At 46.9% G+C, this 14,532-nt stretch overlaps 1 pseudogene; it reads left to right on the forward strand.

The window, feature by feature from the left end:
- The first annotated feature begins 8,491 nt into the window (after nt 1-8,491).
- Nucleotides 8,492-14,532, forward strand: part of LOC145411022 (uncharacterized) — a 45,527-nt pseudogene continuing 39,486 nt past the window's right edge.

Raw genomic sequence — 14,532 nt, forward strand, 5'->3', positions numbered from 1 at the left:
AGGTGGGCTTCCGTGGGAGATGTTGTGTGCTTTTGATTTGATGTTGACTGCAGAGAGTAAGAGGGTGGCGGAGGAGAGATTTAGGATGTGGAGAGATGGCATGGGACACAAGGGCTTAAGAGTAAATGCAGATAAAACAAAAGTGATGGTATCTAGGGCTGGTGGCAGTATTGTCAAAGAAGAGGAAGAGTGGCCATGTGCAGTTTGCCATAAGGGAGTGGCAAGTAACTCCATCTTGTGCAATGTTTGTGATAAGTGAGTGCATAAGAGATGTAGTGGTATTAGAGGTAAACTGCGAGATAACACTGATTTCATGTGTGCAGTGTGTTGGGGAGAGAATGTGGATATTGCCAAGTGTGAAAGGATTGAATTTGTTGGTGGGACTCTTGAGTGTGTGGAAGAGTTTTGTTATTTGGGAGACATGTTATGTGCTGGAGGTGGGGCTGGAGCTAGCTCTGTGTCTGAGTCAGGAGTGATTGGAAGAAGTTCAGGGAGCTGTTGCCTCTCCTGACATTGACAGGGCTCTCCCTACGTGCTAAGGGAAATTTGTTTGTGGCATGTATTGGTAACGTAATGCTGCATGGCAGTGAGACCTTGGCAGAAAAGGAAGAGGATATTCGCAGGCTCAGACGTACAGAAATGGCAATGATTAGGTGGATGTGCAGTGCGTTCCTGAGTGCGAGGCCTGGCATGGTTAGGTTTATGATGGAAGAGTTAAGAGGTAGGATGGGGCTGGAGTGTATTGATGTTGTGATAAGGAGAGGTAGATTGAGGTGGTTTGGGTATGTGGAGAGGATGGAGGATGAAAATTGGGTGCAGAAAGTGAGAAGTGTTAATGTTAGGAGTAGGGTTGCGAGATACAGACCGAAAAAGACCTGGGATGAGGTCATTGAGTGTGACCTCAGGGATAAGGGACTGAACAGGGAAGCTGCCAGAGATCAAGCAGCATGAAGAGCCGCCATTAGGTAACCGAACATATGCAAGCATGTTGGAGCCTTCAAGACCAAAACGAACGAAACACTTGTGTGGCAGTGAAGCCTGGGCAGTGAGTGATGTTTTTTAAAAGTTACAAGATACAAGAGATTACATATCTCAAAAAATCTTCAGGCATAACAAGATAGACCGCATAAAATAACAATGCACCTTACGCATCTTGGAATGGAAGAAATGACTTCAAGAATGAGATGTTGAATTATTGAATGGATAATAGGATGGAGTGAAAAAAATGAAAAATTGAAATACGTAATACCCCCTAAAAGTTGTCATTTGTCCCACATATCTTGCATGTAAATTTGGCATTCTAAAACCAACATTTGATGCCCTCTACCAAAATTGCTAATTTTATATGCCGAGACATTTTCAGTCATATCAAATATATTAGAGGACAAGGTAAGTAAGGTTTCAGATACATGCTTCTCAAATGTTTTATAAGTTCCTGAGTGTATATGTTGTTAAGAAGCAGATTTTGGTAGTTAGGTAGTCTCGTAGCTTCTCACTAATTCCCATGTTTATGGTAGCTAGCTCCGGTACGAGTCAGAGTTGCCAGTTTGCTTTCTGTTTGTAAGTGTAGTTGTTTCGTAAGTTATGATTATTTTTTGTGCTTTTTTTCTTTATAATGTTTTAGTTATGCGATTGTTAAATTATGTAATTTAAGTCTGTATGCTAAATAATATACGGTGTTATGTACTGTGTGAAACTCTGGCATGCTTTGATGTCTCCTAGTTGGTAACTGTTAGCTGTTGCCCCGTCAAGTTTGTGCTTGAAGTTTCTTGAGTAATGTAAGGCTATATAAGGATGGGGAAGAGTCTAGAGAAAGTGGGCAGTTTCAGACTGACAGCCATGGAAGTCATACCTACTGTTGCTGCTACTGCCTGCGACCCGTTGAGGGGGGGGCAACCAGCCAGCCACAGTCTCCAGCAGCCCGGAAGATCTGGGGAACCGTGGTTTGGTTTAACATCAGGGCGGGGTATGGATTCGTCAAACGCCGCCAGGCAATCGTTAACCCGCCGCGTGCCAGCCACTTCTAGCCCTGTATTACCCCCATGCTGGCCAATGTTCATTTTTTTTTTTTTTTTTGGGGGGGGGGCTAAATGATCGATTTTGATGCGAAAAGAACTTATGTGACCATAAAAAAAACTCACCGGAGGCCAGAAGTGCGTTTTTCGTAGTCCCTTCGCCCACCCGCAGGTGTGAGCGTGCAGGGAATCCCCAGTGGAGGTGAGAGAAAACCCGTTTTCTATGCAAGGTAAACTCAGGTATTCTTGCCAACGTGGCTCAGGGAAGGTATACGAATGGTCTTTACACTTTTCTGTCAACTTCACATTATTTCTTATTATTTCATAAAGAAAGCATCTGTTTTTCACAAAAAAATCACTTACTCCTGCAACACTATACGTATCACTGTGAAACAGTTACAAGAAATATGCACAACTTGACTTCACGATGTACAGCCCTTTCACTTATGATAAATTATTTACATGTCTTCAGTATACACAGACATTACAAGAGTATTTTTGAGCATCTCACTGTGAATACATCATTTAACATTTACAAGAACATATGTAAAACTTTACTCCACTACGTTGTCCTTACACTTACAAGAAAATATTTACAACATGCCTTCACTGTATGCAGCACTTATAACACTTTCCGAGCGTCTTTTTCTGCACTTACAACACTTTCTGAGTGTCTTTTTATCGCTCGCGATTACCACACTATTGTTACTCAGTAGTTAGCGAGAGTGTGGTACTCCTCAAAGCATGGGTATATGCAGTCCTACATCACACTCTGGACACATATACCTTGAGTCCTTCTGCTGAGTACATGGCCTTACAGTGCTGTTTGCACACAAGTGACACCTCCGCTGGGAATTTTGAAGTGTTGCACTTGGAGGGACGATTCTGGGCAAATGTTTAGTGGTGAGGCGGAGAAGTGTGGCGGCAGTGTGGCGGTGGTGAGTAGCACTTCCACCTTCCCCATATTCCCCCACTATCTCCCGCATCAGCTCATGAATATAGCCCTCGAAGGTTTCCTGGATGCCAGTGGTATGTGTGTGGAGATAGTGAGCATTGAGGACGGTGATGTCAAGGAAGTGGAAGAATAATTTCTTATACCACTTCATCATGGGCCTGGCACAGTCAATGCTGGAAATAATGGCGTCCGATTGATCCACCTGTCCCAAGTTCACATTGTACGCCAAGACAGGTTCTGGTTTCCAGACGTGGTGCCGCCCTTCTGCCCTGTAATCTATACTGTTTGTGCGGTGTACAATGGGCCGATGAACAGATGAGGGGAGGAATACTTCAAGGTTGTGCTGCCATGCTGTTGCAAGGATATTGTTCGCCTTGTAAAAAACAACCTCGTTTTTCTGAAGCTTCCTCCCCACCTTCACCATGTGCCAACAGCTCTTCTTTACGGTGCCACACAGACCAGTTTCCTGCAGGTGAAGGTACCTGGCGAGAAGGGGGCTTGAGTACCAATTATCACGGTACAGGACGTGCCCACGATGAAGGTATTCCTTGATCATCGTTTTTACCACAGCCCCAGAGAGTCCCAAGTGTCTATCTTCTGTGACGTCCGTCTGAACACCTGTGTACAGGACTATGTCCTGCACATATCCAGTCTTACAGTCGCACATCACAAAGATTTTTAAGCCAAACCTGTGTCTTTTGCTGGGGATATACTGACAGAAAGCAATATTACCTCTCCATAACACAAGACTCTCGTCTATGACAAGGTCTCGGTATGGATAGAAGGAAGTACGGAATTTCTCTCAAAGGTGATCAAAAACCAGACATATCCTCCTCATCCTGTCTGTGTTGTTAGGGTTAGCAGGTGTAATAACTGAAATGAAACTTAACAAATTAATCACTGTCCTGGCCAAGATTCGATCTTGGGCCCCCCGCGCTTAATACACGTACACGTTACCACTGAGCCAAAGATAGGATTCCCACATTGCCTCTAGGCAACACAGGCTTTTATACACCCTATTACACCTCTCATTTCTCCCCTCAGTGATTAATTTGGTGAGTTTCAAACACACAAGGTAGTGTAAGCATCGGAGGCCATCATGGGGAGGGTGCGGACCACACCGAAACAGCCCATCCCTGGGATCAGGGCAAGGACGCTGTCATCTAACCAAGGACCAACATCAAATTGCCAACCAAGCCCCGCCTCACATCCTACACCGCTGCCAACCAATGTGATAACTGAAATGAAACTTCACAAATTAATCACTAGTCTGGTTGGGATTTGAACTTGGGCCCTCGCGCCTCATACTCGCGCACGTTACCACTAAGCCAAAGAGAGGATCCCCTCATTGCCTCTAGGCAGCACAGGCTTTTATACACCCCATTACACAGGGTCAAGGGTGTCAAAAAAATGTAGGCAGCTCAGGATGTACTGAAATCAATTCCTTCCCATCACCTTGCCAAAAAATGGTGTCACCATTACTGGATCCACAGTCCAATACGAGGGAACCTGATTTTCTTTCAATATCCCCATCAAAAGCACAAGTGCTAGGAACATGTACATTTCACTCAAGGTTGTCAGGTCCGAATAATCGGCTGTGTTGTTCCCCCACGTTCAAACGCAGCAAAGGCATTTGTCAGGGCCACAGTCTTCAAAACAAAGTCAACTGGGAAATAGTTCCTAAAAAAGTCCAGCCTACTTGAGCTATGGTGGAGTTCTGGGACAGTACACCCGGCCTCATTCTCATGGGTGAAGGGTTAATGTGGGGGACAAGTCACTACCGTCCTCCCACTCCCACGTCGTTTCCTCCTCATCATCATTATCGCTGTGTTCCTCAGGCCATGGGGAAGCATGGGGAAGTGTGGGGACTGGGGGAAGAGTTTCACATGAGGTACTGGGTCTGGGGAAGGTGGGAAGAATTTGTTCTGAGATGCTGGACCATGCTGGGTCATATGGGGGCGAGGGAAAGCGCAGGCGAGATGAGCCACTCTCCCCCAACAACGGAACTTTCCCAAATCTGCCCCGCTTGCTCCTCACATTTTCCTCCCCACGTGGTGAAATCCTTTCCTGCCCCAACCACCCCTGAACTGCTGGACTATCTTCCTCCTCCCTTTTCCCCTTACTGTCATGACGTGCAAGAAGACGATGTGCAGGTGGCCTCCTACCACGTGTAGCCCTAGTGTAGCCCACATACCTGGATTTTCTTGGTGTGTGAATTTCATCATCACTACTACTTTCCTCCTCAGGCTGGATGTAGTCCTTATCCTCAATGTATCCTCCACATCACTTTCCCCAATGTAGGGGGTCCCGAATCTCCTTGTCAGAGAGACCACGGCAAGACAGCACTGCACTGTATGACACACACAAGCAGAGTGAGTGCGAGGCGGGTGTGCGTGAGTGTATGGGCCAGGCCGCCTGAGGGCAGTTAAAGGAAGGAGTGCCCTACAAGGACACCAATTTTTGCACGCATAGCTTGAAAATTGTGGTCGAAATGAATTTTTGAAATCGAGACTGTTTTAAAATGGCACTGGCACTGACCACGGAATTTGGTGAGGCCGTTTTAAAACGGCACTGGCACGGGGTGGGTTAAGCCTAACCCAAGGCACCCTCAAAGTTCCCTTGGTGATGGAGAGCCAGTAGAGTTTAGCCTGTTTGGGACCCCTAAGGGTCCTGAGGCCTGGGATATTACTGAACCGGGAGGTGTGGCCATGCAGGGTTCTGCCAATGCACGGCAACGTCTCATGGCCCAGGGACGTCAAGCCAGGGATCTTGTGAGTCTTGAACTGCTAAACACCATCATGGAGATGTGTATCGTGATGGCGAAGGCTTTTTGTGGGGGTGGTAAGGGGCTTTGCGTGTTCTCCTCCCTAAGATCTTCGAGGAGAACGGGCTGCCTTGCTTTATCATCCCTGAGTGTTTCGCCTGTGATGTACACTCGGTTCCTCACTGGCAGGAGCGTTGGGCCCGGCAGCCACGACCTGCTGCCTCTCGCACGACACCTAAGGAGCGGCTTAGCTGGAGGCCCCCCTCAACAGACGGACTGCCACCCAGATCACCTACCCGGTTCCGGAAATGACCACATCCCAGACCACGGTGGAAGTCCACCATCTGCCATCAATGACTGAGGAGGGGCAGAACTCTGCAGACACCGCCTCCATGGCCGAGGATGCGTCAACCGGCTCCTCGGCTGAGGAGGATGTCAGTGAGTCCTCCCCTCCTCAGGCAGTGGAGGGCATCCCATCTCGACCTCCCATTATCGACCTCAAGGATTGGCTAGACGTAGACTTCTACAGACACTTCCTGACCCTCAGCGCCCACACCTGGTCGTACCAGCTCAGAGCAACGACCTACTTCACCCTCTACGATCTGCTCTGGGCTGCCGACCAGGATGAGGAGATACAACCAGTGTTAATCGTCAGGGGGGAGGAGGTGCGTCTGGCTAATCTACGAGCCTTTTATCACATGCCCCCTCCACAACTGGCCCCCTAGATCGGCAGTATGGTGCGATGCAAGAGTGGGACTCATCAGTGTGAAATTAGAACAGACAAGGCTGGCCTCAATGTGGGTGATGGTCATTAAGCCCTGACAAAACAAAAACAAAAATAGAGTTTTAGTCAGTTTTCAGTTCAGTCTGAGTGTTCTGCAGTTTGTATATTTTCAGTACTTGTGAAAACAGTGAAGTGTTGGCAAACAGTGAAGAGTTACTGAAGTAAGTATTATCATCGAAACTGTGAAAATAGTGAAGCATTGTTGTCAAGCATTAAGTGTAATTGCAGATAGCAAAGTTTGTATAGCTCCAGTGCTTGTGAAAACAATGAAGTTGGAAAGCATTAAATGTAATTTATCTGGAAAATAAAGACAGTGAACTTAAGAAGCCAGTGTTTATTTACCACGTCTGAGCTGCTCTTGTGTACTGTACACCTAACGGCTGACCAGAGGAAGAACAATTCACTGGGCAACGTCCTTCCTCTACTGCACTACTGCTGTTACACCCTGTGGCAGTGTAGGGTGGGGACGTAACAATATTATATATATAATGCATATAATACTACCGCCACTAGTTTGTTAACCCTGGAAGTCTAGGGCTGGATAAATGCTTCCAACTCCAATTTTGGTTTCCACTGCACAGTTTTGTAAGGGGGGTAGGGGGGTCATGTTCCCAACACCTTCATGCTATGTGATGATGGTGTAGGGGAAGGTATCCATCTTGCACTCCGTGTATTGGTGTTGCTAATATTATGGATTTTGGAAAATAGTTTCCAGCCCCAGTGGATAGTGTATGGATGCTGCAGTCATCAACTCGTCGATTATCTACAGTGAAAACCCATACCCAGACCCCCACCAGACACAAGCACATGTCTGAGTTGGCTCTGGCCCTGATAAAACCTTGAGCACATACCAGGCTCAGCCACCCTTTCCTGTCTGCTAGCTTGAGGCAGTGCCTAATACACTGGGGGCATCACCCCTCCTGCACTGATAGAACAGTGGAGACCTTTCTGTCGCAGCCACCCTCCTGGTTGGGAGCTCCGTGGTAGAGCAAGGCGTCGTAGATAAGAAACAAACCATTTATAATCATTTATACCGGTAAACAACAAATCCATAAATTATTTTTCACAAATATTCATACTGGAAAATAACCTCCTCTTTTCGATTGCCTGTCCCATTCGGTGATGGTCTCAGATGGTCCAAGGGGAGTCCAGCTGCTGCTCCAGGAACTCAGGGGCGCGTAGTGGGCGTCGCCAGGCCAGCTGCTTCTCGCATGTCTACACCATTACATTTTTAGTCAACATATTGAGAATTTTTTTCTGTTTTTACCTTTTTTCTTTTAGCCCCCCCCTGAACCATTACATTTTCTTGTTGTTTTTTTTCTTACTATTAGTTCTGTAGGCTAAGGATTTTAGTTCACAACCATGTCATTTCCAAAAACTGGTAACATATTACCCAGCCCCAGTGGATACAAACCATTATCCAGCGCCAGTGGTCTAGGGTTAAGCCTACTATGTTCTGCTGCATTTCTTATGCAGTTTGAATGTTGGAGAATGGTGACAAGATGGCTAAGCGTCATCCGAGAAAACTCCGTCATGCCAAATTTTCGGTAATCCTCATAGAATGAACTTGCACAGGTTGCCAACCGCTGAAATCGAGCTTATGGATTATCTGTAAGTCAGACTGAAACTGAAGAATAATTCAGAAAGAGAACCAACTGTTTCAGAAGTGTCTGATGTCCTGGCTGTCAAAATAAAAGAAATTTGGACTCGAGCATCAATACCTACTGTGACATCAACCCGCATTATACAGCTGATATGAAATCACTATGATAAATATCTCTAACCTGTGACATAACTAATGTCGAAAAGAAATAAACAGTATGAACAGAATGTCACCGAATTCAAGGAGCAAGCCAGGAAGATTTTCGACATTGCAGCATGCAAACGTGGTAACCATTCACGTTCGCGTGCAAAGTCTTGCAAGGTTCCAATTTCTGAAGTCTTCTCTTCAAGATCAACGAACCATACGCAAGATGACGATAGGGCCACTTGACAGCACAACTACAAAGTGGTTACAGAAGCGTCTGAGAAGAAGGTACAAGACAGGCTAGCCTAGTATCACCTTAACGCTAATGCCAGTTCATCGACATCAAAGAAAAATGAAAGCAGCTTTAGCAGTTCTGCAGAAGATGAACCTGGTGAAAGCACAGACAGTGACACTGAAGTATTATCTGCTACTGTTGCATGTACTTCGCAAGAACTACACCCTTCTCCTGCTGCATGTACTTGGGTGGAGTCAGGATTCCATGGACTTGAATAGTGAGTGAATGTATGACTCCGTTCGTCGGGTATGCTGTTGATTCTCCCTCTGTCATTTTTATCTCTTCTGACACTAATGGACCCTACCTTATCCCATCCTTTGATGGGAAAATGAGTTTGAGATGATGATGATGATGATGATGATAATGATGTTTTGTTACAGACTGGAGTTGTTCCACTTCACAAGGGTTATGAAAGCCGGTCATGATCGCAGGTTTTAAAAAGCCATACAGCAGCCATCTTTATTGTGGACCCTACAAGGTAAAATATATTCTTCATGCAGTGAAATGGAATTAGGGCAGAGTTTATTCGTTACAAAATTATATCTGTAAGTAAAAATGAATGTGGTGCTGCTGCATCCATGAGTGATGATGATGATGGAGCAGTGAAGATGGAAAAACCAAAAAACAAAAAAATTAATAATGTAATTGTAATGCTGGGTAGAATTAGGCTCGACTTCTCGTTCCTATTTCACCCAACGTGGAGCGGGGTCCTCTTTCAAGACCGGAGCTAGTGCAATAAAGAGAGGCAGGACACAAAAACTCTCGGCAACACGTTTACACGTATATTACCACAGTCAGACACAGGACAAATCAGCAGATATTACAACACAATATAGACCAATATAAAACCTTATCTAGGATATGTGTATCTCGCAGGATACTTGCTTTTCTGATACTAATGACAACACAACAATCCTAGTGTATCATGAGTGCAGTAAATACAAGTGCGCGCAGAGCGCGGGGGGGGGGGGGTTGTGTTTTTTGTTGAAAGATGCCCTGCACATATAGTGCAGGCCGGGCCATACATTAGCCCGGTCAGTGGGGTATGGGCTGGTTAAAAAAAAACTGTAAGGGGAAGGACAGGACCTGGGGATTCCCCAGCACACACGTCCTGTCTCCTGGCTGGCTTTGTGGTGTGTGGGGGGGGGGTTGTGCCTCACTAGGAGGAGATAGGGGAGGTGCGGAGAGTGACTTAGAACGGCGAGGAGAAAGTTATGGTAATATTGGAAGGCGACAGATATTAGCCGGGAAGTTTATATGGTTTCCGCTAGCCATGATACTTTGGCAAATAACTCTGATCCTTGATTTACACTTACTTTAGTTTTAGGAGCGACAGCGAGTAGTAGAGAAGATTTTATGGGTAGCGTGAGGAAGGAGAGAGTATTATTAACACTTCCTTTCACGATATTCTTTCGCCGTAATGGGGGTATGTCTTTATAGGCACAGGCTTATTAATTATATATGTATATCAGAAAGGTCCTCCGGATATAGTCCATAGATCTCGCTTCACAGCGTGGGGAAAGATGGAATGCTATTAATACTACTTTTACAATATTACTTCGCGGCTAGCCAATAGATCTTGTTTCAGCGTGGGGAGAGACAGAACACTATTAACATTCCTTTCTCACAGTCTTCCTTCACAGCAACGGGGGTATGTCTTTATAGACATCGGGGGTGGCACTCGCACATATAGTCACTCAGATCTTAGTCCACATTCTCGTCCTTTAACTTCTCACTGTGATCTGATTTGCCCCGATATGCATTACATGGATTCACTGCACAATACTTATTCTAGGAGAGAGTCACACTTAACCTAAATCACTTATGTTACGTTATCACCCGTATTTTCTTAGGGAGAAAGACAGGAACACGACATCGGTGATCCGGCTGAGCTAGGGGCACCGTCAAGGCAGGGCGAGCCGAGAGGGCACGGGGCGGCTCGCAAGGGCGTCCTCTCGTGTCCGGGACTCCCTGTGGCTTCCGGACTGGGCTCCGGCGTGTGGCCCTCGGGACTGGGGCCAAATAGCTCCAGGAACCTCTGTGTCAGGTCCCGGCGTCGTGGGGGCGTGAAGAGGTCTCGCCCGGGTGTTCTGGGGAGGACCGAGAGAGACGGTGGGCTGCGGTGTCCAACGTCTAGAGGCGCCGTCAGGGGAGGACTGCGGCAGCGACGTTCACTGGGGCCCGACAGGTGCGTCTGCTATAGAGCCAGGCGTAAGGAACAGAGACCGGGGGAGGCGAGGAGGCCTGTCCGGGATGCTCTGGGACAGAGAGCCTGGACTTCAGTCTCCGGCCGTGGAGACGTCCCTCTCCTTTGCACGCCCTTGGAGCTACCGTAGATCGTCTCACGAGGCTGGGAGCGACCACAGATCATCTCTACCTGAACACTGGGGGAGCGACCATTGATCGTCTCTACCTGGACACTGTGGGAGCGACCATTGATCGTCTCTACCGGAGCACTGTGGGAGCGACCATTGATCGTCTCTACCTGGACACTGTGGGAGCGACCATTGATCGTCTCTACCGGAGCACTAAGGGAGCGACCATTGATCGTCTCTACCTGGACACCATGGGAGCGACCACTGATCGTCTCTACCGGAGCACTATGGGAGCGACCATTGATCATCTCTACCTGAACACTGTGGGAGCGACCATTGATCGTCTCTACCTGGACACTGTGGGAGCGACCATTGATCGTCTCTACCGGAACACTAAGGGAGCGACCGTTGATCGTCTCTACCTGGACACTGTGGGAGCGACCATTGATCGTCTCTACCTGAGCACTATGGGAGCGACCATTGATCGTCTCTACCTGGACACTGTGGGAGCGACCATTGATCGTCTCTACCTGGACACTGTGGGAGCGACCATTGATCGTCTCTACTGGAACACTAAGGGAGCGACCATTGATTGTCTCTACCTGAACACTGTGGGAGCGACCATTGATCGTCTCTACCGGAGCACTATGGGAGCAACCATTGATCGTCTCTACCTGGACACTGTGGGAGCGACCATTGATCGTCTCTACCTGAGCACTATGGGAGGGACCATTGATCATCTCTACCTGAACACTGTGGGAGCGACCACTGATCGTCTCTACCTGGGCACTGTGGGAGCGACCATTGATCGTCTCTACCGGAACACTAAGGGAGCGACCATTGATCGTCTCTACCTGGACACTATGGGAGCGACCATTGATCGTCTCTACCTGGACACTATGGGAGCGACCACTGATCGTCTCTACCGAAACACTTTGGGAGCGACCATAGATCGTCCCTACCAGAGGGGCGCCGTCTGGAGTTTGAGTTCTAACTCCACCCCTAGCTAGCTCAGTGATTCCGCCACTTGAAGGTAGTGTCTTTCGCCTACGGTGGCGGCGGCGTGGTGGCTGCATGTCACAGGGGAGCACGCCCCGGGCTGACATGCGTCGCTGTTGCCCGGAGTAGTGGTGGCTGGTGGCGGCTACCCCGTGGGGTCCGTGTGGGGGTGTCGGCATGTTTGTGGGCAAACTCTGTTGTTCCTGGTTCGCCCTGTCGTCGGGGATACTATGGTATTCTTCGGGAGCACTGTTAAAGCCACGCATTTCAGTAATATAATTACTGTATATTCTTTTGATAGTCAAGGATTGATGAACGAATAATAATTTTTCATCTTCATCCCATCTTCCGTTTTGACACAAGAGGTTGGGGTAAGATGTATGATGAAATTAATAATAATAATAATAATAATAATAATAATAACAATAATAATAATAATAATAATAATAATAATAATAACCATTATTATTAATTTTATTATTATTATTGTTGTTGTTGTTGTTATAATGACAGTCAAGGTGGTCTTCTGGGTTTAGGCACTCTTAACTGGATGTGGTGTACATCTGAGGGGTGGCTGAAGTTATTGCTCATATAATGCCACTTGGAGACAGGCAACTTGTCACCCCTCACCATAAATGTTGGGACTAAATAGCCCAGCCCTGGGCCTCTGTGATCCTTTTGGAGAAATAAAAGACTGTAAGTTGGATAAATAAGTAGACAGACAGCTAGATAATAATAATGAGTATTAATCTCCATATATTCTAGGTGTGTGGATATTAGTCACTCTGTTATCAAGCCTGCTGGCCATCAAATCGCCCCGTCAGAGAGCGGTTGGAACACGTGGCTATCTGGGCTGGGTTCTATGGCTAATTGGCTTTGTGACTGAGGTGACGGCAGACTACAAGAAGACTATCTATCTATCTAGATACCTAGGCTGCTTCCCCAAGAAAAGGGAGGTAGCCGAGACAGGACGGCATTCAGAAATGACCCTGCTAACAAGGTAAAATTGTGTGGTGGTAGCAAGAGTAATACAAGTGTTGGTGAGGAATGTCTTCACATGGCGACACTAATATAACTAATATAATTGGGCAGTCAGCTCCATCCATGTCCCCTGGAAGGAGGAGGGTGGACTGCTGGACAGTTTCAGCATGCAGTTCACTAGATTCATATACGGATCAAACTGGGGCCACAACAACATCAAGTGTTAGATAAAATTACCTCATCACTAGGAGATCTCTGTTTTTAGTTTTGTTATGCTGAATAAAATCACCTGGTAGAAGCATGAATAAAATTAAAGACATCATATTATAAGTGTTACTATATCTTGGCAGGATAAATTCATCTAGAGCAGACTGTATTCACTCTCGTGGACTTGTAACTATTTTGGAGAAAAAGAACGTCTGGTGCTAGCAAGAATGAAAAATACAGTAAAAGCTATCATTCTTTCGTTTATAAAGGCTCCAACATGCTTGCCTGCATCAGCTTTGGTCACTGAACAGGCTCTTCACACTGCTGAATCTCTGGTAGCCTCCCTGTTCAGTCCCTTATCCTTGAGGTCACACTCTATGAATTCATCTCAGGTGTTTTTTTGGTCTGCCACTCGCAACCCTACTCCCAATATTCACACTTTTCACCTTCCACACATATTTATCATCCTCCATTCTTTGAACATGCCGAAACCATCTCAATCAACCCCTCCTCATCACAACACAAATACACTCCAACCTCATCCTCCCTGTCACCTCTTCAGCCTTAATTCTAGCCCCCTCCCTCCCCACCTCAAGGCCTTGCATTCAAGAACACACTACACATCCATCTAATCATTGCCATTCCTGTACGTTTGAGCCTGCGAATATCCTCATCCTTTACTGCCCAGGTCTCACTACCATACAGCATTACACTCCTAACACATGCTGCATACAAAGTTCCCTTAGCATGAAGGGAGAGCCCTCTCAGTGTTAGGAGAGACAACAGCTCCCTGAACTTCTTCCAACCACTCCTTACCCTACCCACAGAGCCAGCTCCAGTCAAACCTCCAGCACATAACATGTTCCCCAATTAACAAAACTCTTCACACAAACACACACACACACACACACACACACACACACACACACACACACACACACACACACACACACACACACACACACACACACAAGCACGAACGCACGCACGCGCAGTGGTACCGTTCGCTGGTGCAGTGGTAACGTTCCCGCTTGCCAACTGGTGGACGGGAGTTCGCGCCTCGCTCAGGTTGCGAAAAGTTTCACTGACGAAGTGGGTGGTTACTGTCCCCCTTGAGCAAGGGGACGGGTGTGTGCGTGTGTGAAGGTCACAGCCTTGCCCTTGGATCGGACTATATGAGCTCTCAGCTCCCTTCCGGGAGGGTAAAAGCTGACTATCACGACCACCAAGTGATCCTGACCGACCCGGTGAATTACACACACACACACACACACACACACACACACACACACACACACACACAATCCAGCATGTTCAATCTTTTCATGCCTGACAATCTCAACATCCTCATCCCGACACACTGCACATATAAAGTCAGCATTATTTTGCACTCACGAAATCAGCTTTATTTTGCAGCCCACCTCTAATACCACTACATCTTTTATGCACCCAGTTATCGCAAACTCTGTA

The sequence above is a fragment of the Coenobita brevimanus genome, chromosome 87 (assembly GCF_032717465.1).
Source record: "Coenobita brevimanus isolate Jiangsu-jjx chromosome 87, ASM3271746v2, whole genome shotgun sequence".
NCBI lineage: Eukaryota > Metazoa > Arthropoda > Malacostraca > Decapoda > Coenobitidae > Coenobita > Coenobita brevimanus.